At 47.6% G+C, this 24330-nt stretch overlaps 1 long non-coding RNA gene across 1 annotated transcript in view; it reads right to left on the bottom strand.

Moving 5' to 3' along the window:
• Window positions 1-23439, bottom strand: part of LOC114017063 (uncharacterized) — an 86549-nt gene extending 63110 nt beyond the window's left edge. The window contains exons 1-3 of the long non-coding RNA XR_003561872.2: window positions 19795-23439; window positions 18349-18496; window positions 1543-1661 (exon numbers count right to left, since the gene is read on the bottom strand). This is a non-coding gene — a long non-coding RNA (uncharacterized LOC114017063). The remainder of the gene's footprint in view (window positions 1-1542; window positions 1662-18348; window positions 18497-19794) is intronic.
• Window positions 23440-24330: the final 891 nt, after the last annotated feature.

The following is a 24330-nucleotide window of genomic DNA, read 5'->3' as shown; positions in this document are numbered from 1 at the left end:
GCAAAGCTGGAGCTGAGAAGATGCATTTGCTTTTCAGTCCAGCCCCCTCTGCACTGGGCCTTGAAGAGCTTGTTAGCTGGCTGCAAATACAAAGCTGTCTGCTATGCTTCAGAGACCGCTCACCTCTGCTTACAAAAGCTTTTCCACAATTTGTTCTTTTAAAATAAGCCAATTTTTATTTTTTTTTTATTTGAAATCTATAAGAAACAAATGAATAGTAAACCTGTCAGATCCCATCTCTTTCATCAAAATGGCTTAGTCATGTCTGGAATGTCAGCACTAACAACCTAGTCCTCTGTGTGCTCACCCCCCGAAGTGCTCCTGCTACAGGCATCAGGCAAGCCTTGCAGAGCACTGGGCTCTGCAGCACACCCTGCAAAGCACCGCTTGTGCAAAGACCTGAGTCCTAGTGGTCCTTCTCGTTCAGGAGCACTTCCAAGGGCCCTTCGTAGGCAGAGACACACAGTTACTTTGTGATTTTAATCTCTCTGTTCCCAAAAAACAGGAGCCAAGACTGTCTCAGGTTTGAGGAAGCCTTTTCCCAGCTGTGTGCTGTGTAGCAGTCACAGGAGAATGAGGCAGAGGACCTTGCCTGTGTGCAACAACTTGGTTCTGCTTGTGCTCATGGGACTGCTTGGGACTGCTCTGGGAAGTGCTGGAGCTCACCAAACACCTCAGGCAAGGCAAAGGAGGGGGACAGAAGCAATGCCCATGGGTCTGGGCTAGGTGGTAAAACCTCTCACTGGTACTCCTTCCTTCTGGGAGGCCTCAGACCACGGCACTGGGTGCTAAGCAGCCCTAGAATGGTAAAGTTGCCATTAACAAGACATTTAAAACCACTCCCTGAGCAAGACGCCATCTGAGGAGCTGCTGCCTCCCAGTAGCTCTCAGCAAGCATCCCAGGGGCAGGAGCAGCAAGCAGAGGCCATGGTGCACGCAGGTCCCCCAGGACCATCAGTGCAGCCTTATGGCCTCAAGAGCATGCCCTTCTTACCTTACCATGTCCTCCCTTCTTACCACAAGCCTGCTGTTGTCCCACCTCTGTCCTATTCAAGAGACAATGCAGCCCAGGCACCAAGTGCTTCCCCCCAGCAGGCAGCCATCCAAATGGTTTCTATAAAACTACTTTGTGTATCTCCCCTAATTTCAGTTCAGTCACGGCAGAGCAGCCCACAGGATTTGAATGCAATTTTCTCATTGAGTTATACTAAATCCTTCAGGGAAGGAGCCAAAATTATGTAGAACCCATAAAAACTAAGGTAACATATCTATCCAGCATTTTAACTTTTTATTATTATTTAGAGTTAACCTTTTCTACTTCTAAATCATAAACTCATTTTACATTCCACTATCAGATATGGGCCATAAGCTACAGGAAACATGACTGTTCGTTTCATACACACATGAGCTAAAAGATAATGGGGCACCCAGTGGTCATTGCTCCTCGGGAACATAAATTCACTCACACGCACTGAACTATAGTCTACTTGTTAAAAGACAATGAAATGACGCAGATGAGACATGGATTATACTGCAACTCACCCAGCTCATCTCCGAGTGCTTCACTGGCAGTGGACAGCCAAAACAGTTTCACCCCAGCAGAGATTCTTCTTCTCCTCCCCAGGTCATCTCCATCCGATTTAAATGCAACAGCTGGAAACCTGGGACATAAGAACTTAGTAAATACCACAGCACATAAACATCAGAAGACCACATTTAAAACAGAGCTTCCCTCTGCTAAATTGCACCCGGCTCCACTGCCTGTAAGCAGCGCTGGAGGCTGGAAGGAACTGCTCTCTTCCAAACCATGAGTTGTCATTCCAGGAACGGAAAGAGGGCTTGACGGATGGAGAGTTAAATTAATTATGACCCTTCCCGTGTTAGCTGCCTGCAGGGCCACGTTACCATGGGCTGGCAAGCTGCCAGGGTCACTGCGCTCATGCCCAGCCTGCCTGCTGACAATCAGCACGCCTTTGCTGCCCAGTGCAACCAGAGCCAGCACCCCTGCTCCTGCCCAGTGCACCTCCCCAGGTCGGCGGGTGCTCTCCCCAGGCTTCTCAGACCGCAGGAGTGAACATGAGACCACTCCAGCCTCCTGGAGGGAGGAACTGAAATGCTATCTATAGCCTCACATGGAATAACAAAGGGGACCAGTTTGTCAACTTAATCTGGTGGTAGTTTGATTTTCCCAGGGGCCACAGCCCTGCCTGCCCTGCTGCTAGTGCACCTGCACAGACACTGCGGATACAGCACTGCAGGAGCTTTTTCAGTTAAGCTCTGATGGTACCAGTATCTAAACTGCTTTGAAGCAGAACGAGGTTTTCCTGGCAGTGCACAGGGCATGCGCTCTCTCACAGAAAGGAGCAACTAGTTTAATCACCCTGTCAGTTCAAAGCTGCAGCTCGTGCCACTGAAGACCAGCTATTTGCCACTGAAACCAATTCCTGCCGAAGGTGCTGGTATGCTGCTGGAGTCTGTTACACTCTGCACATACGGCTGATGGGCTGCCACACTGATCTCTGACAGCTGTATACTGATAGCTGACGGAGTACATCCTTAAAGACAAGTTCCCCTCATCAAGTATGTTTGTTTTCCCCTTACTGCTGCCTTTCCAAATGCCAAGCCTTCTTTAAAAAGAAAGCACACAAAGCAGAGTTTAATTTATAAAACACTACTTCCTTTCTGAAATTTCAGCAAAGCTGAAACTTGACTTGAAAATTAACATCAGCTGCATTTGCTCTACATGTAATTAATTCCCTTCATGCCAAGTGCTACCTTGGGAAAGAGAACAAGTCATAAATGTATTCACCTGTCATTAAAAAAAGACAGACAAAGTAAATAATTCAAGAGATTTAAAAATAAATTCACACTTTCATAGAAACAGACTTCCAAGCTTCTTTTCATCTCCTCTCTGCAGCACCTTGCTGATAGAACAGTGATACAAATATAAAGGGAGAGAACACAGAGCAGGTCCTGGGCCTGACTAGCTTGAAAACCAAAGAGTCTGTTTGCAAGGACAGAGCCCTGTGAAATGCACACAAAGGCCTCTTGGATTTGCAGTCAGGTCCAAAGAAACCAAACACTTGATATTCTGGAAAAACCACAGGCTTTCAAAGTAGACGGGGCTCCTTTGAATGGGATGGGGGAGGGAATCTGCAGTGCCTCTTGAGAGCTCTATGAAATAGGATGGATACACAGCCGAGTTGTTTCAGGGAACCATATCAGCTTTGCTGCTGCATTTATGATGTAATTTCATTACTATTTTGGTCCCAGCTGGCACTTTCAAGCTGTACATTTATTAACAGCATCCTTACTAGAATGGGATAGTACCGCAGGTGCAAGGCACTCCCAGCATCAACAAGGAGGCTGGCTGCATCTGCTCTTCACAAGGTTCTGCGTGCACCTGAAAGAAGCCAGGAGAGGGCCACGTGTGCCCAGCTCTGCTGCTGCGGACCTCTGTTCACTGGGCAGTCATGGGCAGAATGAGTGCCGGGGTGCACACCAGCAGCTGACCCAGGGCGGTTAGCTGTGTTCCCTTAATACAGAAACAGGAGGTGGCCCCCGGCATGCTATAAAATACCGATTAATCTCTATCGACAATAAGGCAAACGTGACTGTGGGCACAGGCAGGCACACTGGTGTGGCACTGGCAGGTCTCTGCACGGACGGCACACCTCGCCCTCCCTGTAGGTGCACGGTGCCCTCCCTGCTGGGTTGCGTTAACAGGTGCCGGGGAACAATGCCAAGGACAGCCCGTGCGCTGTGCCAGACACATCTCCCAAGGCACAACAGTCCAGTGCGAAGCATGGTACATGCTTCGTGTCCTTCTGGCTAGATATAAAAGCAGGTGGCTGGCTGGCATGGCTGTTAAAGCCTCCCCCAGCTGTGGAACCATGGGCTATGGTCACCGAGGTCCTGACCAAGCTGCCAGGCAGAGCCTGGGGCTATCTGGGGCCTGGGTGCTGGCAGAGCTCCTCACAGCCCAGTGCCCAGGAGGACACCGTGCAGCGATTTGTCCCAGACAGAACTGGCCCTTCAGCAATTAAACAGCATTTCAGGAATGACAGACTTGGAGATAATCCCTCTGTGTCCCTAAAAAGAAGAAGGAAGAGTCTTTCCTGGCTCCACTATGGCCAGGGTATTCTGAACCAAGGCACTAAGGCTACATAGGATTGCTGCTCCTTCCATCTGCCAGCATGTGCTTGACTTTTCCTCACAGAATTAGGAAAAATAACTCCTAATACCAGCTAATAATGAACCATCACTTCTAGTATCTTCAAAATCTGTTGAAATTTGTTTCCTAGAGTATTTGAAAATCACTCTTTGCTACTGGCTAGCTAAATAATGTCTTTGGTGCTAAACAGCTTTCCAGGGGTGTTGCAGGTAGTTTGGATCAGTAATTATCCTTTGGGGTAGCAGTCACATAATTAAGCATTCCTCTGCAGCGCGCACAGTCTCAGACTGGAGGAGTCCCCGGTTCAGCACTCACAGACTGAGGCAGGGAGCTGTGCTGAGGCAGTCTGCCAGTTTTCCCAGTAAAGAACTGGCTTTTAAGTAGACAACAATCAGGTGGTACTTTGCCTGTATTTCTCCCAATTCCTGATCCCTCATTTCCTCCCTTGCCATCTGCCAAGCTATGCTCTTCGCTTATAGGTCAAATGTGGCTTAATTTTGAGAAATTATTTTCTTCTTTTTCATAGGAGCAGCAACAAGAGTGGAAAATTCTTTGGCCTCTAAGCCAGAGTTGTCTGCACTGCCTTCGTGCTGAAGTCAAGAGTTAAATATACCTACCTCATACAACAAAAAGAGTGTAGCCACCTTCCAGCAAAGAGCAAGAAGCAGTAATTCCTGCTCCACCCAGAGCAAGGATACTATAATGGCCTTTAATGCAGTTTCTGTGCCCAAAAAAAGCATCCCACTCTCACTGACTGAGACAAAGTCAGGTACTTCCACGGCACAAAGGAGCCATGTGGATGTTATTAAACACTGCCCAATGGCTTCATGCCAAGTCCCCTAGTAGGGTAGCTCTGTGGCAAGATACTCTCAGCCTCTCATCAAGTACAGGAGCATGTGGCTTCCTGAAAAGGCTGCATTTCATTCCCCACTACATAAAGTGCTCCCGTTATCTCTTAGTTCAGCACAGAGTACACATATCCATATTGAACAGCACTTTGCTCAAATGCTGCATCAGCCAAATCTCCCCATGGCCTGCCTGCCTTCCCAAAGTCTTTCAAAAAATGCTTCCAGATGGTGCTGGCAAGAGGCAGGTTCACAGCAGGCCTGCAGCATCAATACTCGGACTTTGTGATGCAGGCCTGGTAGAGCAGCCTGCCAGCTGAGACAGTGAGGGTCATCAGCGTTCTCTGGGCTCATGAAAACTGGCTCACTGTTGGCTGTGATGGGGAGGAAAAATCTGTCTAACAATCCCAGTTCCCTGAAAGTGTTTCTCCTTGCAGTGATTTCTTGGGGGAAGGAGACAAGAAGACCAAGCAACATCAGGTGCAAGCTATTGCCACACCTCCAGGGGTGTGCTGCAGGAGGAGAGCTCAGACCATTCTCCGGCATGGCCTGCAATGTCGTGCTGAATTCTGGAGAACCCCAGGAGATGACTGAGCAATGACTGAAGAGGGGTTGGGAAAGGCGTGCTCGGGATCTAGCATGGAGGCGAGATGGATGTGGACCTGGAAGCCTGGCGCAGAGCACTTTGGTCATCTGCTGGGGGTGAGGGAACAGGAGCTCCATCTCAGCATAGCTTCTGTCAGAGCTGCTCTCAGTCTGCCTCAGCAGCTGCCGCTCCTCTGCTTGGGAGGCGGGAGAAGAGCTTCCCTTTGATAGAATTTCACTTGTTCTCTTTTGCAGTCTCAACAGCAGGATGGAAGTAGATAATATGCAATTTGTTTCAACTCAGCTTTATCTTGTCAGTCCTAGCTATAATATTGCAGGAAGCATCATTCTGAAGAATAAAGACGCGATGGTGCAGGGTGAGATTCTGCAAACCCTATTGATTACATCACAAGTCATCACTATAAATATTTGAAGGAAAAGCCCTTGTTCTATCCAAACATGTTCATGTAACAAAATGTGCAATTGAGAGTGAGTGAGAGGTGGCTCTAACAGGACACAGATGCTAGAAAGCAAAGCATTTAAGCTGCTTACCTTTCAACCTAAATAACATCCATTAAGTGGAGCATTGCGGGATTCACACTGTGAAGAGAGAAATATAAAGGGCTCAGTGTGCAGGGGCCTCAGAAGCACAGGCAGTATGTCATGAAGGAAGTACTGCATTCCTAATCACTACAGAGAAATTAAAGCACTTTCTACAGCTCCTTCTGGGGCCAAGAACTGCTGCAAAAATGGGTCAATGAAGCCTAGAATTTCTGGGTGCACCTGTCCAGTGTGGAGGTGGGTGCTGACAGCATTCACGGGCGCAAGGACCCCTGTGCAGCTCAGCAGCGCATTTCCACCCAGCTCATTGTTCCCCGTTTGTCATTGTACCAAGACTGTTCTCACTGTGGAGGAAGCAGGGAGAACAGGGTTGTCTGGCCATCCCCAGCATGTCAGCTCTTGGGAAGGACCCTGGGTTTCTGTTCTTCTCCAGAATAAGTCAAATACTAGGAGAAGATGATGCATGCAGTCAACACTGGCATTTAGCAGCTGGGGGCTCTTGCCAAGGCTGTCAGGGTGATTTGCATGGCCAGCGGGCTGCCCTCCCAAAGCCAGCACCTGTGGTCACAAACCCTATTTCTCTCCTTGTCTCTAGGAAGCAACCCTTTGTTCGGCTTGTATTGATCCTCTTCTCTTTATTTTTACGAGAAATGAATTGTGAGGAGCTTTTTCTCTGTTTAAACTTGAGGAGATATTGTTCAAGGACTTGCTGTGATGTTTCTCTACCTGACAGCTTTATTGGGTAATAGCCACTGATGGTATATGTGTGCACAGACAGTCAGACCTTTTATACTATGTGTGTTCCCATAAAAATGATTGGTTTTAAGGTGTTATTCTAGCATTGTTGTGATTGAACCATGGGACCAAGCAGCCTAAAAGGCAGATGTGAACTGAAGGCAGATGAGTAGGTGTGCATTGATTCTCCTTGTCCTCCACGCCCCAGCAGGGAGAAACCAGGCTGCTAGCTGCCTGCTAGAGACAGACAGCACAGAATGGGAAAGCATGGCTCTGTTGACGTTCAATCAGCAAATAATATTCAGACATCCCAGCTCCCCCAGGCCATATAATATTTCCCTGCCATCATAAACCAAGCTGGAGGGATTGGTTTGAGCCTAACGAGCCAAACACGGCTCTTCTGTCATCTCAGGCATATTCTGCCCATGACAGTGTCCCTGACAAGCCAGAGAAGTGCCCGGGCAGACAGAGCTGGGGCTGTTCTTCAGCAGGGAAGCAACCAGAGCTCACCACCCACAGGTCCTCAGGAAGTCCTCTCCTGGACTCTCCCAAAACAGCGCTTAAGTAGCCCGTGCACCGCTGCAATGAGAGCAGATATTTATGCAGTTTCAATCCTACAGTTCCTAAAGCAAAAGACAGTACCCTTAAAAGCAAGACTGAAGACATAATCAATGCTGCTAGCATCCCCATTACTCTAATTCCAAAAGAGAAACTGTGCCTTTGTTAATTTATTAGCCAGTGCCATTAACTGCCATTAGTTAATTTTCACACATTAATTATAATTGGGATTTCACAGAATTTTCAGATGATTTATAGTTTTGATTGCTTATTTTCTTGTCACTGGTTTCAAAACCCCATCCAGCCATAAGTGAAAAAGTTTAAATGTTATGCCAGAGATGGCTGGCTCACACTGGCACTGGTAAGTGAAGGTAATGAGGAAGAGTCACTGATTATTTCAAAAACGAAGAACAGATGTTCCACATATTAAGAAGCTATTATGCCAAGTGTTATTCCAGTGACTTGTGGGAGTGGCACATTCATTTGACTAAGATTAGCTGTTCCAACAAGGTCATTTATGCTTTAATGTAATTAGTTGTGCCAGTACTGATACAGAAGAAAAAAATACAACCTGGCAATTGTTTATTACCTTATCACCTGTCATTACCTTATCACAAGACTATCTCCTTGAGTTCAAGCTTCCTCAAAAATACCAGTAGAGTCCAGTTCATACATAACACAAGATTTTGTTCCTTCCTTTTCTGTGCTGCAGGACAAAGGGGGATGTGTTTGTTGATCCAAATAAGAAACCAGAGGGTTTCAGAAAAAATGTTGGCACGCCACCCTCCTGGGAAGCACCAGAATGGCTAGAGAGCCCAAGAGATCCTCACCCAAAACAGCATCTAGGAGAAACATCTCCATGCACTTAGCGACTGAAATTATACTGACTCCATATTTACCCCTACTGTAACTTGGTTAACTTCTCCTTGGGCTGCACCAGGCAGAACTTCAGTCCAGCAACTAAAAATTAAATCTCATCAGGTTTGGCACTGGTTTTCTGGGCTTGACCTGATACAGTTGTCATGATAAGGAGCCTAGCATTCCTGGGAGCTGCTGAAAGGACACAGATTTTTTCTATGTAGATATTATTAAGGTTTGAGCCAGAAGCCGGGTGGTGGGATCAGCGTTTGCAAGCCGTGCTGGTTGCCTGTGCTCCAGGAGTGCGCTTTTGTTGCTGTCGCCAGGTCACCATAGGAAATACTGATGCAAAGTCTCGACACCTGCAGAGCATGCAGCCAGGCAGCTCCTGAGCCTGCCTCCCCTGCAGTGCACTCTGCAGCCTCATCCACTCTCTCCGCTTCTCAACCTGTGTCTTGCAGTAGCGCCTTGAGCAGCAGGGAGCGAGGACACCTCTGCCTATCATGCCCAGCTCTGCGCAGAGCCAGTGGCCTCTGGGCTGTCACCCTGGAAGGCTTTCCATACTAAAAATGTGCAAGATAAAAGCCCAGGGCCTTCTGGCTGCAGTGGGAAGAGCGAGACTTGTACCCTGGTGTGTCAAGGGGCCGGCAGTACCTCGCCAGGGTGAAGCAGCCCAGCCCTGCAGGCAGGAGCCATGGGAAGATGCTGCTAGAGCAGAACAGAGTCACTGGGAAGGAGCACGGCTCCAGGGAGCGGGCCCCCCATGCCCACCAGCCACTGTCCGCATGCTGCCACCTGCCCCTGTCTGCCTGTGCCCCTTGGCCATGCACCCACCGCCCTGTGGGCCAGAGATCCAGCTGCATGTCCCTTTTCCTGCACCCAGGAGGTGCAACATAACGGAAAGAAGAAAGAGACTTCAGAGTGCATGCAACCAGCTTGTGAAATCTGCAGGAAACCAATTTTAAAAGCTCGCAACGTATTCAAAGAGCCTAGCAGTAAGTTTCCAAACCAACAGCTGTTTCAAGAAACCCAGCTCCAAATCCACCCTCTCTTCTCCACAACGCGTGTCAAATCTCCATCAAATGCTTGCCACCTGTTTCCACTTCGCAGGCGACCAATCCTTGTTCATCAAAGTAACAAAGCGGTTTTCAATTTAAAAGCAACAAATCAAAGTTTAATTATTTTGTCCTTCACAGCTTTATGCTATCTTTTACAAAAGCTTTTCCAGATATGAAGAACTATCATTGGCTGGCTTAAAAAGGGAATAATTGACTGACAGCTGAAAAAACACTTCTAAGGACAATGGTATTTGTCAGTCTGGTATTTTTCACTCTGAAGACAAAACACATTTTATCAACACCCTGAAATTATTTTGTCAACAAAATTCATTTTGTAGCATTACCTTCATCTGTCAAGCTGACAGAACATTCTCTGGAGTGTTTTAAAGACCATTTTGCTAACACAATTAATTTCTGCAAAATTAAGATTTGCCTTTTAAATCGTATGTGTGGGAAGGTGCCGCAATACACGCACAGGAAGGTGTGCACAGTCGCACCACTGGCTCACACACAAGCAGAAAGAGGCTGCACGTGCAAAATAGGTGCCGACAGAAGATGACACCAGCCCCATGCATTGAAAAGAAGAGGTGCAACAAATGACCAGTGACCTGCAGACAAGAATCCTGCTTGAGTAAATCATGCTTTTACAAGTCACTTCATCTCACTGAAAACATTGCAAGGAGCTTTATGTAGACTATTGAATAGCAATTAGAGAAATGCATGTGTGCGTACACAGAACAAAGCATTGCCACCCTAAAACAAGTAGAATCTGTGAGATGGTTCCATCACCCCATGGCACCAGCAACATGGAAGACGTACCAGTACCCCCCATGACCGCAAACCTGTGGGTAATGCAGAAGGACCTTTTACACACTTGATACATTAATGTCAGTAGCAAACAAGTGCTGTAGTTCTATGTCATATAGGGGATTTTCAAGGGGAATTTTTCCAAATGTCTTTCCCTGACTCAGACACCAAATTCTCAAATATTTTCTACATTTCCTCTCAGAATCTCTTGACTGCCTTTCTGCTTGAATTTAGACTTCTAGCGGATATGTAAGTGGACAATTTTCCTTGTGCCCATTTTGTTTTTTGAGAAAATGATCCGCAAAGAGGTCAAATAACTTTCCCAAGGCCGTGCATTCAATCAGCACCAGGTAACGGAATAAAACCTACGCTCCCTGCCTTGCAGTGCATCCCTCTAGGCAACAATACCTGGGAGAGGGAAAGCCACTCACGCATTGCCAGAATTACACTACATGTGACTAGATGAATAATGAGTAAGCTCAGACATTCTCAAACATGATTATGTCTGTGTTTGAGGGGCAGAAAGCATCTCCTTCTTCACAGACCGCACATGTTGCATTTTGGAACACTGAAAAGGTTAAAGGAAAAAGCATTTCTGAAGATTTAGGAATGAATTTATGGGCAACTGAAATACATTTCCCAGGAGGTGTATGACTGTGGGACATTCTCTGAAATCAGCCGGTAAGTGGAGAACAAGCTTAAACTGAAGTGTGGGTCTCCCCTGACATCTAGCCCTCTGTTCCAGAGCACAAACCCACAGATGCTCACATGCAAATATGAGAGTTGATCAACAAAGTTAGACATGCAGATTTATACTGTATGCTAAGAAATGCTGATAACTGTTATTCCTGGAAACAAAACCTTCCATCAAAACTCCCTCCAAGCTTGCTTCTACATCTGTTACCAGTTCCTATCATAAGCCTTAGTCTCAAAAGGCGAACTCAGGGTGTAAGTTTCTGCCTCACACCTTGGTTTAAATTTTCTAGTCTTCTGCAATGCATTTCTGATTTCCTGGATGCGAATTCAGGCTGAAGCAAGGAAAAGCTGCCCAACTTCAGTAAGGAAAAGCCTGCACAGGTTTCAGAGCAAACAGAAATTCTTTCCAGGTATGGCAGTGTCTGTGCACTTCCCTCTTTAAGACTTGCTGTTGCTGCTGTATTGGGTTCACATGACAAGGTTTTGGGAGTGGGCAGCTGCAGGGGTGGCCTTGGGAAGAGGAGACCAAGAGCTGTCGCAGTGTTGGACAGAACCACTTCCAGCTGGCTCCAGGACAGACCCACCACTGCCCAAAGCTGAGCCCACAGGCAACACCAGTGGTGCCTCTGTGATAACATGTTTAAGAAAGGGGAAAAATTGCTGTACAAAAGCAGGGGAGAGAGGAGTAAAATACGTGAGAGGAACAGCCCTGCAGACCCCCAGGTCAGTGCAGACGGAGGGGAGAAGGTGTTCCAGGTGCCAGAGTGGGGGTTTCCCAGCAGCCTGTGGTGAAGACTGTGTGCAGACTGTCCCCCTGCAGCCCACGGAGATCCATGGCGGAGCAGATCCCACCCACAGTCTGTGCAGTACCCCATGCTGGAACGGGTGGATGTGCTGAAGGAAGCTGTGACCCTGTGGAGAGCCCAGGCCGGAGCAGGCTCCAGGCAGGAACTGCAGCCATGGGGGACCACACTAGAGCAGTTCCTGAAGGACTGCACCCCCTGGGAGGGACCCCATGCTGGAGCCAGGCAAGAGCGAGAGGGGAAGGAGCAGCAACCAGGCCTTCAATGGCCATTCACTGTCATGGAGTTAAAAACGGATACATCCCTTCCCTGTGCAGACTGTGCTGGGGTTTTGCAACCCCTGCCACTTAGCCCCTCTCCCACACCTGTCTTCTTACCAGCTCCCGACAATGCCGAGGTTTTTACAGGCACAGTCACATGACAAATAGACTTTCCCCCTCTGGGCCCCTTTTTGACACTGAATCATTAATTCCTTAATCTGTTTTTCATATTTCTAAATAGAAATAGACATGACTGTTGTGTATGATCAATACTGTGTTCTCTCATTCCTCTTAGTTCTCATCATTTTAGAATCTATTCTGCTTTTAATCTTAGGTCTTTTTAATAGGAATTGGTTTTGTGAAGAATTTGACACTTCATTATGGCAGCCCTGTGCTAATAGATTTAATAATTCATATCTGCATTGGTCACTTTTAACTGAAACTACACATTCCAGGGCTGCTTCGTGACTTGTGAGCCAGCAGCAACTTTGGCCTTCCCCAGTGATCTCCTGTTGCATTACCAACACAGGGGACTGCATCTCTCAAGACTCCAAATATGGCCTGGAAAAAAAGAGACAATCTCCTTACAGTGATGTGGGAGCGTTAGAAAATAGACCGTAGGTAAAGAGTGAAATCCAACAGATCGCTAGAGCAAGATGTAGCAGACCTACCAATATAATCAAGCAATAAAACACAAAGACATGTTGGGAACACAGACAGTGCTATGTCAGAGCAGCAGGGCTATGACACATCTACTGGATCCTTAGAAATGCCCGGCATGGCACACTGCAGGACCTTCTGCTGAAAAATCCTGGAAAAATTGGTAATCCAGATAGTAGCTCATCACAGCAGGAGAGGAGGCAAATGCAAGTCCCACCCTCAGAACATACTGAAGAGGCTGTATGTCTTGCTGAGTTCATAATCATTAACAGCATCTACATTAAATTATTACTATTATTTAATTTATATAACATTTTCTGCAAGTCTGATGGCCTTTACAGCATCACTGCTGGTACGGGATCACTTTACCCACATCTGAAACAGGAAGAAGCAGCTGTATGCAGCCAGTAGATTAGGGAGCACTGAGAAGTGATATCCTATCCACCAAAAACTGCAGTAGAGCTCTGCAGAGGGATGAATCTGGGTTAATTAACATTGACAATACACAGCTGTGGGCTGGCTTGGGGGTGGGGGCGGCTGAGGTAGATGAAGTGCAGGTGTGACTGCTTTGGTTAAGTGGTTAGGCAGCCAATGAAGAGGGAGCAGCCAAGGAAGAGAGAGAGAGGAAGAAGCAAGAGAAGAGAGTGGGCCCTGGATGAGGTGAGGAGGAAGCAGAGGGACTGTATGTGTGCTGGTATGAGATGGTAAAAGACCTTGCTGCAGTGTGATAGTTTGGAGAATGCTGTGTCAGAGCTCCATGCAGAATGTAAAGCACTGTCTTGGCACCCAGCTGGGATGCTGCAGCTCACAGCCTGCCTGGTGTAGGAGCAGCCTGGGAAGCCAGTTTGTGACTGTGACCTATTGATGGTTTGCAAATTGGCTCCATCCAGAGCCTGGAGCTTCTGCTGCTGCAATGCACGCACAAGGAGCACTCGCAGGGTTTCTGATCATAGCTCTCCCCTGGGTAAGTGTACCCAACTGCCCAGCTCATGAGGTCAGAGCAACTGCAGAGTTAAGGCAGCAAAGCCCCAAGCTGCCAGTGCTGTAGATGCAGTGCCCTTGCACGTGCTGAGAGCGTATGCCAACACTGTGCTCAAAGAGCAACGGTCAGTGCCTCCTCATGGAAGGAGAGGCACTTTCATCTTGTATGAGGAGTTTGAATATCAACTTTCAGGTGGACTTAAGAGGAGCAATCCAAATGGGTCCCAGAGGTTCTCAAGAAATAAGGACACCCATGTGTGATCAAGGACAAAAATGAGAGCACTGGGTGTTGTTTGCATCTTGGGAACAGCACTTCCACAAAGACAAACTGTCACATGGTACTTCACAAGTTGTTCTTGTAAAAGTACAGCACCTCTCCATAGCCCCTGCAACCCGGAATGGCAATGAGGCCCAGAGGCCACAGAGGACTAAGATGGAGAGCTCTGAGGCTGCCGAGCACCCTCTCCACTTGACAAAGAGATTCCTGATGCCAAGAGGAGAATTCAGTGGAATTAGACAACAAGCAGACCAAAACACAGATAGGAGGTGGAAAAGCAACAGCACTAGGAGAAAACAGCTTAAGTGTCTGCACAGCATTAGTCAGCCTGAAGGCGAAACCTGCAGCAGGTGACAGGACTCAATATATGTCTGTGGGGTTGATGCCCTCCACTGTCTTGGGGCTTTCCCAAATGACAATTCTGGCCGCATTGCATGCACATATCAATGGCAGAAGAAACCACCAGAACCCAGAGTGCTTTCTTTCATGATCTATTTGTTCATTTTGCAACTCCGCCTTGGTTTTGTAAGTTGCTACTACAAGCCTTTTTAGGCCTGTGAAGTGAAGCAGTCTGGGAACAAAGCCCAGAGGAGTAACCACATGTCAGAGGTTGAAAGTATGGACTGCACTGGGTGTCAGAAGATGTGCTCAGCAATGCTGATCTGCCCAGGTGCTGGGTGGATGAACGGACAGATGCCATCACAGAGAAAAGAGACTTAAAAATGATTGAGAGCCTGAAGCCGCACCACTGTGCTCTCTGGGCACACATACCCTGTGACCTTAGAGTACCTCTGCACTCCAAAACTGTTGGTCACAGAAGACATGCTGGGAGACAGGTGCAGACACTTCTTCTGGAGCAGGAAAAGGCATCACCAAGCTCTCAGAAATCAAGTGCCAGTCTGCACTCTTCCTTTACTGTGGACCTTCAACTGAGCCAGCATCGCCTCCATTACTTCCATGCAGGGGCCAGACGTGCACACAATTCACCGTGGGCACAGGTATGTAAAGGGCTTAGGGATGTTACTAGGGCTGTGAAATATTCTCCAGTCTCACTCAGAGGTGGACCTGATCTGTTGGCACAGCAATGTAACACGCTTGCCCTGGCCAAAAAAGCCATGCTGGAGCCTGCATCCCACAAGTATCTGCAGCATGTGGTATAATTGGCCTGTGATGTGGAGCTGGATGAAAGCTCCTACATACCAGGTATAGCAGGGTGGAGGAGGTTCAGAGACTGGAGCAGCATCACTAGAATGCATAAAAGCAGCAGGAAACAGTGAGATGACACGCTGGAATGAGGTTCACTGTCCCTGCCTTTGACGTGGAATCCCATGCCTCTAGAAGGGAGGCAGCTTTTCCTGGCAGGCAGCCCGATTCCTGCACAGATCCTCAGCACAACAGCTCCTAGGTTTATGCCTTGTAACTGTAGAGAGCTCTACCTTACCCCAGAACTCCGTGATTTCTCTTGAAACCAATTGTCCTTTCCGTTAGCATCATGTGCCTTGGGGCACGGCTTCTAGCAGAAAATAGTTTGTGTTATTTAAAACATGGAAGTTCACAAAACTGACTTCAAACAGCCCAGAAAAAAAAAGGCAGATGACATATTTGTTGCAAATTCCAAAGAAAGAAAACTAAATCTCTGGCTTTTATGGTAACAGGAAAACCTGAAAGAGATATTAACAGCTCCTTTAATCATGATTACAGAAGATGTCATTCTCTTTTCCTGAAATGAACGAACACATTGGTAGTTTGCTCTCACCCCCTCCTTAGCTGAATTACAATCACTCTATACTGGATTTCAAACCAGACTGAACAAAGCCTGCGTTTCCTTTTGTTGTTGCTACAGTAAAAGCCTAATGACCAGGGCCGCTCCTCTTGATGCAGGAGTTTGCTCTGTATAAAAGGTTATAAACCAGCTCAGGCTGAGCTCACTTGAAGAGAAAGCTACAAAAGATGAATGAGCTAGACAGCCCTCACCTGCACCTCTCACTGTGTCCTGAGGGGAGAACACTGTAACCTAAGAGGTCTTTCCCAGCTTTTACTTTGGTGGCTTTGGAAGGGGAATATGCTACCCCAAATCACAAAGTTACTCCATTTCTGTAAGTAAAATGGCAGAACATTATACCAACTTCTGTTTACCTGCTCCTGCCTGTATTTTCAGGGATCACAAGTCAGCCCCAACCCCGTACCGCTGCCTTTGCAGTGTAAGAAGCTCCCTGTGGTACCACGCAAAGTCGAAGGCAGTGAATCAGGGTGGTGCATGGAGCTGCTGCACCCAGCAGGGATTTCTGGGTGTGAGCCAGAGGCTGAGAGGAAGCAGCACCCACCTGCCTGGCATTGAAGGGCATGTGCCTGCCTTGCAGCATGACACTGTGGTGGGTTGACCTTGGCTGCCCACCTGGTGCCCACCTAGCCGCTCCATCACTCCCCTCCTCAACAGGAACAGAGAGAGAAAACACAACCAAAGCTTCACGGATCTAGATAAGGACAGGGAGATCACTCATCAATTACTGTCATGGGCAAAACAGATTTTACTTGGGGAAATTAATTTAATTTATTGTCAATAAAAACAGGTAGGATAGTAGGATAATGAGAAATAAGAACAAATAATCTAAAAACACCTTCTCCCCACCCCTCCCTTCTTTCCAGGCTCAGTTTCACTCCTTCACCCCCACTCCTCTGCCTTCTCACCCTGAGTGGTGCAGGAGGGCAGGGAATGAGGCGTTGTGGTCAGTTCATCACATGTTGTCTCTGCTGGTCTTTCTTCCCATACTCTTTACCTGCTCCAGCATGGGGTCCTTCCCACAGGAGACAGCCATCCATGAACTTCTCCAATAAGGATCCTTTCCACGGGCCACAGTTCTTCATGACCTGCTCCAGCACGGGTCCTTCCCATGTGTCCTCTCCACAGGGTGCAGTGCTTCAGGCACAGACCCACAGGGTCCCCAGCCCTGCACCAGCCTGGGCTCCTCTCCCCACAGGGCCACAGACCCTGCCAGGATCCTGCTCCAGCGTGGGCTGCCCACAGGTTACAGCCTCCTTTGGGCATCCCTCTCTGCTCTGGCGTGGGCCCCTACATGTGCTGCAGGTGGGGATCTGCTCCGTGGGCATTATGGGCTGGGGTACAGCCTGCCTCGCTGTGGGCTTCCCCTGGGATGATGGGGAATCTCTGCTCCAGCACCTGGAGTCCCTCCTGCCTCCTCCTGCACTGAACCGGGTGTCTGCAAAGTTGTTCGTCTCACATTTTCTCACTCTTCTCTCTTGGCTTCTGTTCTGCAGCAGTTTTTACCCCTTCTTAAATACATTATCACAGAGGTGCTACCACCATCACTGATGGAATCAGCTTTTGGCAGTGGCAGATCCACCTTGGAGCCAGCTGGAAGTGGCTCAGTCCAACATGGGGGCAGCTTCTGGCATCTCACAGAAGCTACCCTCACAGACCCCTGCTACCAAAACCTTGCCACATAAACCCAATAGACACCAACAGAGCAAAACAGCCCAAGCTGTCTGCTACTTTGCTCCTTCTGGCCCCTGCCCCCTTCCACAGCAGGTCATGGAGGAGAATATGGGACCCACCAGGTAAGCAAAGGGGCTGAGAGGTGGATCACACAGAATAACGGCCTTTAACTGATATACACACCTCTGGCACTAGCTCCCTTGTCATCGAACCCCAGCAAGTATTTATTAATGAAGCTCTCCTGATTGTTGATTCATTTGATTGTTAAAGCTTGTGGAACTCGTACTGTTATTATTCATTGTTATTAATGTTCACAGCTCAGCCTCTCTCTTTCCAATATGCTCCACAGAGGAAATCGAAGGCTAAAGCCAATTGTTACAGTAAATGAATGATGGAGCCACTTGAGGATGGGATTAAGCCTGCTGCTCTGGGACTGCTGCAGGTTATTGGGAGTAAGTTAATCTTCACACACAAGCATTGCAAAATGAGGGGCTGTTCTAGGTGGGTTCTCTGGCTGCTTCCTCAGTCAAGCCATCAGTATCACCCTAGCAAAGCTGTCTGTGCACAGGACCAGTGAACCAGGCTGGGTTTTGATCTATGTACAGAAACAGGTCTGAGTTCAGCGGGAGCATGGCCCCTGCTAGGCAGCTTTGACACTAAGACTCAGAGAGATGCTACAGGCAACTCAGCACAGCCTCGCAGAAAACACATCTCCACACAACTGCATGTACTGAAGAAAAGCAGAGCTGGCTATCCTCAGAAAGTTTTCTCCTCTCCACCCCTCTGCAACCACTCATTCCCCAGAAAGGCCGAGGATAACAGTGGTGGCGCATAGCAGGTGGTAAACCAGAGCTCAGGAGCACAACACCTGAGTGTGCTGCGTAGAGGGGGAACAGGATGCTGCTTGCTTCAGTACTCTCCCGTTCCTCCCCTTCTTCAAGCCTCCTCCACCTTCCCACAGCCTCTTTGCTACATGATGTTTGGCAATTCTTGCATCACATATAAACTCCCCAAGCCAGAACGGTAGTGCTCCTACCTGTCTGGTAGTTGAGATTCTCCTAAATCCTCACTGGTGTTCTTATGCCAGCTTTCCAGAGCAATGTATTTGTTCATATTATATCTTCAGAATCTACAGAGCCGTCACATACTATATTCGACCTATTATTCATCTCAAACAGAGAATTCTGCAAAGCAAGAGGAAATAAAAGAGAGCTTAATACAGCTTTACTAAAGTGGAATTTGCCAAAGACTCTAGAAAAATGGATTTAATTAGGGCTGCTAATGGGGAACAGTTTGTTCCTGTGATTTAAAGCAGAATTTAGATAGTCTCTATAATTTCAACACTTTAAATTATATATAGAAGGTTATTTCTCATTTCTACCTTAATTATAAAAATCCATCTTTATGAATCACAATTTTGAGGCAAATAAAGCAAAGGCAACAAAAATGATGTTTTATTTAATAAAACTTGTAAGAACTCACAAAAGAAGCAAAAGAGACTTCAACATGGATAAAAGAGACTTATGATAGCAAATAATAGTTGCAGGCATTCCTCTGTACACTACTTAAGGACAGCACAACAAGGTCAGTTTTTTACTTGGGAAAAGGTGTATAAACAAAGGTGTGTTCTGTTATAAAAAATGGAAGTGGGTATAGTTTTTATGCAATAATGGGAATGTTCCCCATTTAATTTTGCAGCTAAGCAGTCTATTAGAGTTACAGGCATTAATTGGCCTAACGTGCTCAAGACAGTAATCCCATATTCTAGAAGTCTCTTGCTACCCCTGCTTACATTGATTACTGTCAGAATCTCTGAATTGTCTGAAAATTGTTTCTCCAGATAGAAGGGCCAATAGATCTTGTTAGAACCACTCCTCCTGAGCCTTGTCTGTAGCCTTTGATTTTATTTAAAACTATCAAATGTTGCTTTTGTGAAATTCCTCCTGTTAGCTGGCTCTGACCAGACAACCTAGGTAAATGAGTCCCAGGATTGCAAAGCACTACTAATTCAATAACAAATAGCCTAGACAACTGACTAGCAAGCTAGGCCTAGCTGCTGTCACTGCTGCAGATTCTGCACCCACCATAATGCATTTTAATATTGCACCTTGGATCAGAACAAAATCAATGAGTGAAGTTCAACTGTGGCACATTTCCTATTTCCCTGACAGCTTATTTCATGGATCACAGGGACCAAAGTACAGCTGCTTATTCAACAGAGGAAAGAATGAATCAATTTCTATTCTTTAATACACTGTGTGACCTATTCTCTGATGCTCTGTCCTTTACAATGGCTCTAGTCTTTCCAAGGCCTTCAATTTTGTCAGATACAGAAAATTTAAAATAATGACAAAATGCCCTGCCCTAGGTCTGCTTCCAACTGACTAACTGCTCTGCTGGTAATAAGTCCAAATGAAAGATATTATGTCACTCAGGTTGAATTAAACAGACAAACTATAATCCTATATCATTAAAAATGAACCAATCTCCTGGAAGATTTTTGTGATTTTGCTCCAAGTTCCCCACAAAAGGCACTGGACATCACAAAGGTTTTGATCCTCATCAGCTGCAGTTTCTTCTCCTGCTTCAAAACACGAAAGAAGATGATGAAATGGCAGCCACAGCAGCGGCAGCTGGCTGAAAGAGCAGGCGCTTTGCTGGGGAAACCCTGTGCCCGCCTCTCCCTCCACACCTGCGGGGAGCTCAGGCCATGCTGGCACCTGGGATGCTGTGCAGGGAGCTGCAGGGCAGCGGGCAGCCCGACGCAGAGACACCGTGCCTCCTCCCCTCCCCTGGTCCCAAGCACCGAGCCACGCTCAATGGGGAGACCAAAGTTCTGCTGCTCTGCTCACCCCGTCACACTCCCTGAAGCTAGCAGATAATGACAGCTGTTCTTTAGGCACTGCTAATTTGGGAAGAATTAATACACTGAGATGCATCAGTTTGCAATTTCAGTGTGAAGATTATTTTTTTAATTTAGAGATATCCCTAGGTATTGTGGTTTTAATTACCCTCTGTGTGCCTTGTTTGTCTTGCCTTATTATTTATCCCCAGTCCGCAGGTGATATTCATATGGTTCTTCTCACTGGTAACTTGGTTTCTGCCTGGGCTTTCTTAACTGTAATAATTTTTCAAAGAATGAAGGTCAGGTTCTGCAAAGCAGAACAGAGCAGAAGGGTGAGTGCTGTAGCCACCCTAGGCAGCCATGGGCATCGTGCCCCAGCGGTGCTGGCACTCCTGAGCCAAGGCAGCAGGGCTTGCAGAAGCCGTGTGGAAGGCAGTGTGCATGACCCTGGCACCAAGACAGCAGGGACAGCTGAAGCGCCAGCTAAGTGACAAACTAGTCAGCACTGTGTGAATTGGAAAGCTTGGAAAGGAAGCACTTGCAGATCTCCACAGGCAAACAGGATTTCTGTCTCTCCTTTCTCAAACCCTCTTTCTCCTGCCTCATTGTACTTTATGACTGGTGGGGCACCACGAGGCTTGCCTGGCCTTAAGACATAAAGGTAATAAATCAGGCCTGATCAGAATATTATCTAGGTGAAATGGACATATCACAGCTGGCTTTATTTGCTTTTCTCTATACATATCCAGTAGTTCAAGTCTAGGGCTTTTGCAGCATGTGGTTTTAACAAATAGTAGTACTTCAGGGCACACGGGCAGACAAATAGTTCTTTCCAGTTCATAAGATGAATCTGGGAAGAGCAGGGATCACTGAACGGTTGCAACAAATGTTCTAGTTCAGACCTGTGTTTATGCAGGCTACAAACTGTAGCAGAGGTTGCTAGCTGGATTTGTTTGCTCCCAAGAGATTAATTTTCCTTTTTATTTTTCTGCCTTTCATGCAGGAAGTCCAGAGACATGTCACAGCTCAGAACACCCCATCAGCAGCAGCCGTTCCACTCACTGCTTTGGCCTAGAAGCAAACAGGAAACTCAGCTTTGGGAGGTAGTGGCTGAACTGTGAGGTCTACCCTATCTACCATCCCTCCTTCCCAGACCTCTCCACCGGCAGCTGTTCAGGTGATGAAAAGTAACTCAGAAGACCTGAGAATAGCAAGTGCCCTGGCTCAGACATACAGCCCTACTCCCTCCTCTCTCCCCATATTATCCATCTTTAATATAAAAATCTGCTTTAGTTGCTCAATTAATGGAGCAGTTTTAAACATCAACCAATTCTCCTTTCCATCATCAAGCTGCCCTTGAACCCTACAGTCCTCTGAGGAGACCTGAGGTGACAGACCTGAGGGTGTTGCCTGACCTGCTCTCCCCAAGCTCCACAAGAAGCCAGCTCTGCAAAGGCACAGCACAGCTCCCACTTCGCCCCTGGCACACGCGAATGGAGATGCACAGCATCTCAGCAAGGATATTACTGCAAAGGTCCTTGTCCCAGCACTCCTCAGTGGTGAGGACACAACAGGAACCTTGTAGCTGGCATAAAACAGCCTCCTCGTCTCACCACAGACATGTTCCCTTCAGCCTGCAGACTTGTGCCTATCTTCACCTTTTCCATATAAGATCAACTTTTTCTTCCCATTTTTAACAGACTTATCCCTGGTATTCCCCATCCCTCCCCTGAGCAGACCAGCTGCCCCGGGACTGGCTACTGCCAGTGCTCAGCTCATGGTGGCACTAGCCTACTGCTTTTCTTACCCAGCCAGGATCGTACTGCAGCTAAACAAAAATACCTAAACTCCTCACTGATCAAGTTTTGGCAGACAGTTCTGGAGAACAGTGATGAGGGACAGAGGCTGAGCAGCCAGCAGCTATTGTAGTATCAGCTGATGAACAAGTGGATTTTGATGAGGTTCACGTGATTAGCTTTGGGTGCACAGATAAGAACTCTATGTATGCAGTGCTGGGCACATACTGCCACAGGGGTTAGTGCTCCGCATCCCTGCCACCGGCACCCTTTTGTCCCCTAGGTATCAGAGAGGATGCAAAAACTGCCCACTGTGTTCTGTCAAAGTAATGTTCAAAATGGAGTTCTAACAAGGCCTTTTTCCTTCAAACAATGTACAAATCAACAGTCAGCAGCATTTGAAAAATGGCCCTAATCCCTGTCTGCATAGGGAGTTTGTTCCCAGTCCAATGTGCCATATTATGACAACGATATATTCTTCAAGTGAGTGAAAATTAACGAATAAATAATACCCTGACAGTCTTGCCATTACTGAGTGTTTAGGAGTTGGGTAAAACTGACAGTGCAAGACGAATATGGCAGTAAGATGAGATCTTACTTTGCATGGCTGGTCAGGGGAATCCAGGCAGCGGACCTTACAGACAGGGTTAATTCTAAAGGCTGAATCTGATTCTGAGCATAGCAGCTCTCTGAGCAAATAGGGAAGGCTTAACCACTTGGAGGACTGAGCCACAGGCGGCAGCCCCATTGCTGAAGGAAGCACGGGAGTGCGGTCCTGGGAAGGGAGGATGTGGAGGTTGTGTTCGCCTGTGGCCTCTGCATCACTGAGAGTGGGCTGAGCCCTTTGCCTGCCTCGGAGGGTCCAGCAGCACTCAGGCAGACAACGCACCTACAAATGCAGCCAGGAAGGCGGGCCTGCCCCTAGCAGGAGGGATCACCGGAGCACGCTGTATGTGCACCGGCCCCTGTTTTCACAATGCAGGAATCACAAGGTGCCAGTGAAATTATTCACTATCAGGCTGAAAGAGGATGGGCAGCATGTGGCCCTTTGCTCAGAATGCTGTGGAGCCCAGATGTACTCATGGGTTCCAAGAGGCTTCAGAGACACCCCTAGAGCACAGCCCCACCAGCTAGTTCTGGGCAATGGTCAGACACAACCACTACTCCAGAAGGACTGTGAGCCAGAACTCAGAGGATCACAGGCAAATAACCATGTAATCCACACCCTGTCCTCTACCGGCTTTTCACAAGGCTCACATCTGCTAGTGGCTGTGGCAGAAGAGAGGCCCCGAGCTAGCCAGCTCCCCTGCCACGCTGGGCTTTCTCTCCGATTGCCTCCATGGTGCTGCTGGCCTTGTTCCATGGCTTGTCACTGGCAGCACCCAGCTGCAGCATTCCCCAGGCTCAGCAGAGGGTCACCATCAAGAGGAGATCTCCTGTGTGCAGGTTAGCTCTGCCCACCCCCAACATCGGACAGACCGTAGGGCTGTGGTGATATGGAGAAATAATGTGAAATGGGGATAATGGACATGGATTGTGATTGTATGTGTCTGCTTAAGGAATGTGGGTATGGTGACTAGTCATGGGTGCAGTGACAACCACAGTTTTGAGGAGACGCCTGCCCCTCTTCCTCTAACAAAGGGGAGACGCCTGCCCTTCTTCCTCAACAAAGGGGCTATTTAAAAGAGAATAAGAAAAGATGAGAGACATTCAAATGCTATCTAGAGGGAGGGAGTGCTAAGTCTCCTTGCTGGAAAAGATTGGGTGGTCACAATCACCTGAAGAAGATCGGGTGGTCACAAGGACATGAATCACCTGAAGAAGATCGGGATGGTCACAAGAACATGAATCACCTACAAACCTGCAGGACCACCACATTCCAGGAAACGGACTGATAAGCTAATTAACATACGAAGCGGGGTTTAGGTAACAAATATGTATAGGCGTTAATTGAATATTCATTTGTTCATTGTATAAATGTGAGATGGTTCGTCACTTCGGGTATGCACGCTTGTGGAGGAGCGATCCCCCGTGCATCTGCGCGCAATAAACATACCTACTTTATAACTTTCGAGTTATAGAGTCTAATTCCGCACGTCAGTGGGATCTGCCCTGTGCCTGGCCTGTGTCACCAAGGAAGGCTTCCTATGCAGCAGCAGGCAAACATCACACACGCATTCCCTGGGACTCGACAGGGCTGCATCTTGCTTCCACTCTCACTCCCTTCAGTTTAAATGCAACCAAGGACAGATCTTCTCCGTCCTCAGGAGATATGGAGCAGGTCCCAGCTCTTTCTAGGAGCAGAGATTTCAGATGATGATAGCCTCGCAGTGCACCAGCCTGGTGAAATCCTGGTCACAGTGATGCCAGGATGGTC

The sequence above is a fragment of the Falco cherrug genome, chromosome 4 (assembly GCF_023634085.1).
Source record: "Falco cherrug isolate bFalChe1 chromosome 4, bFalChe1.pri, whole genome shotgun sequence".
Lineage (NCBI taxonomy): Eukaryota > Metazoa > Chordata > Aves > Falconiformes > Falconidae > Falco > Falco cherrug.
This window is presented reverse-complemented; position numbering and strand designations above follow the sequence as displayed.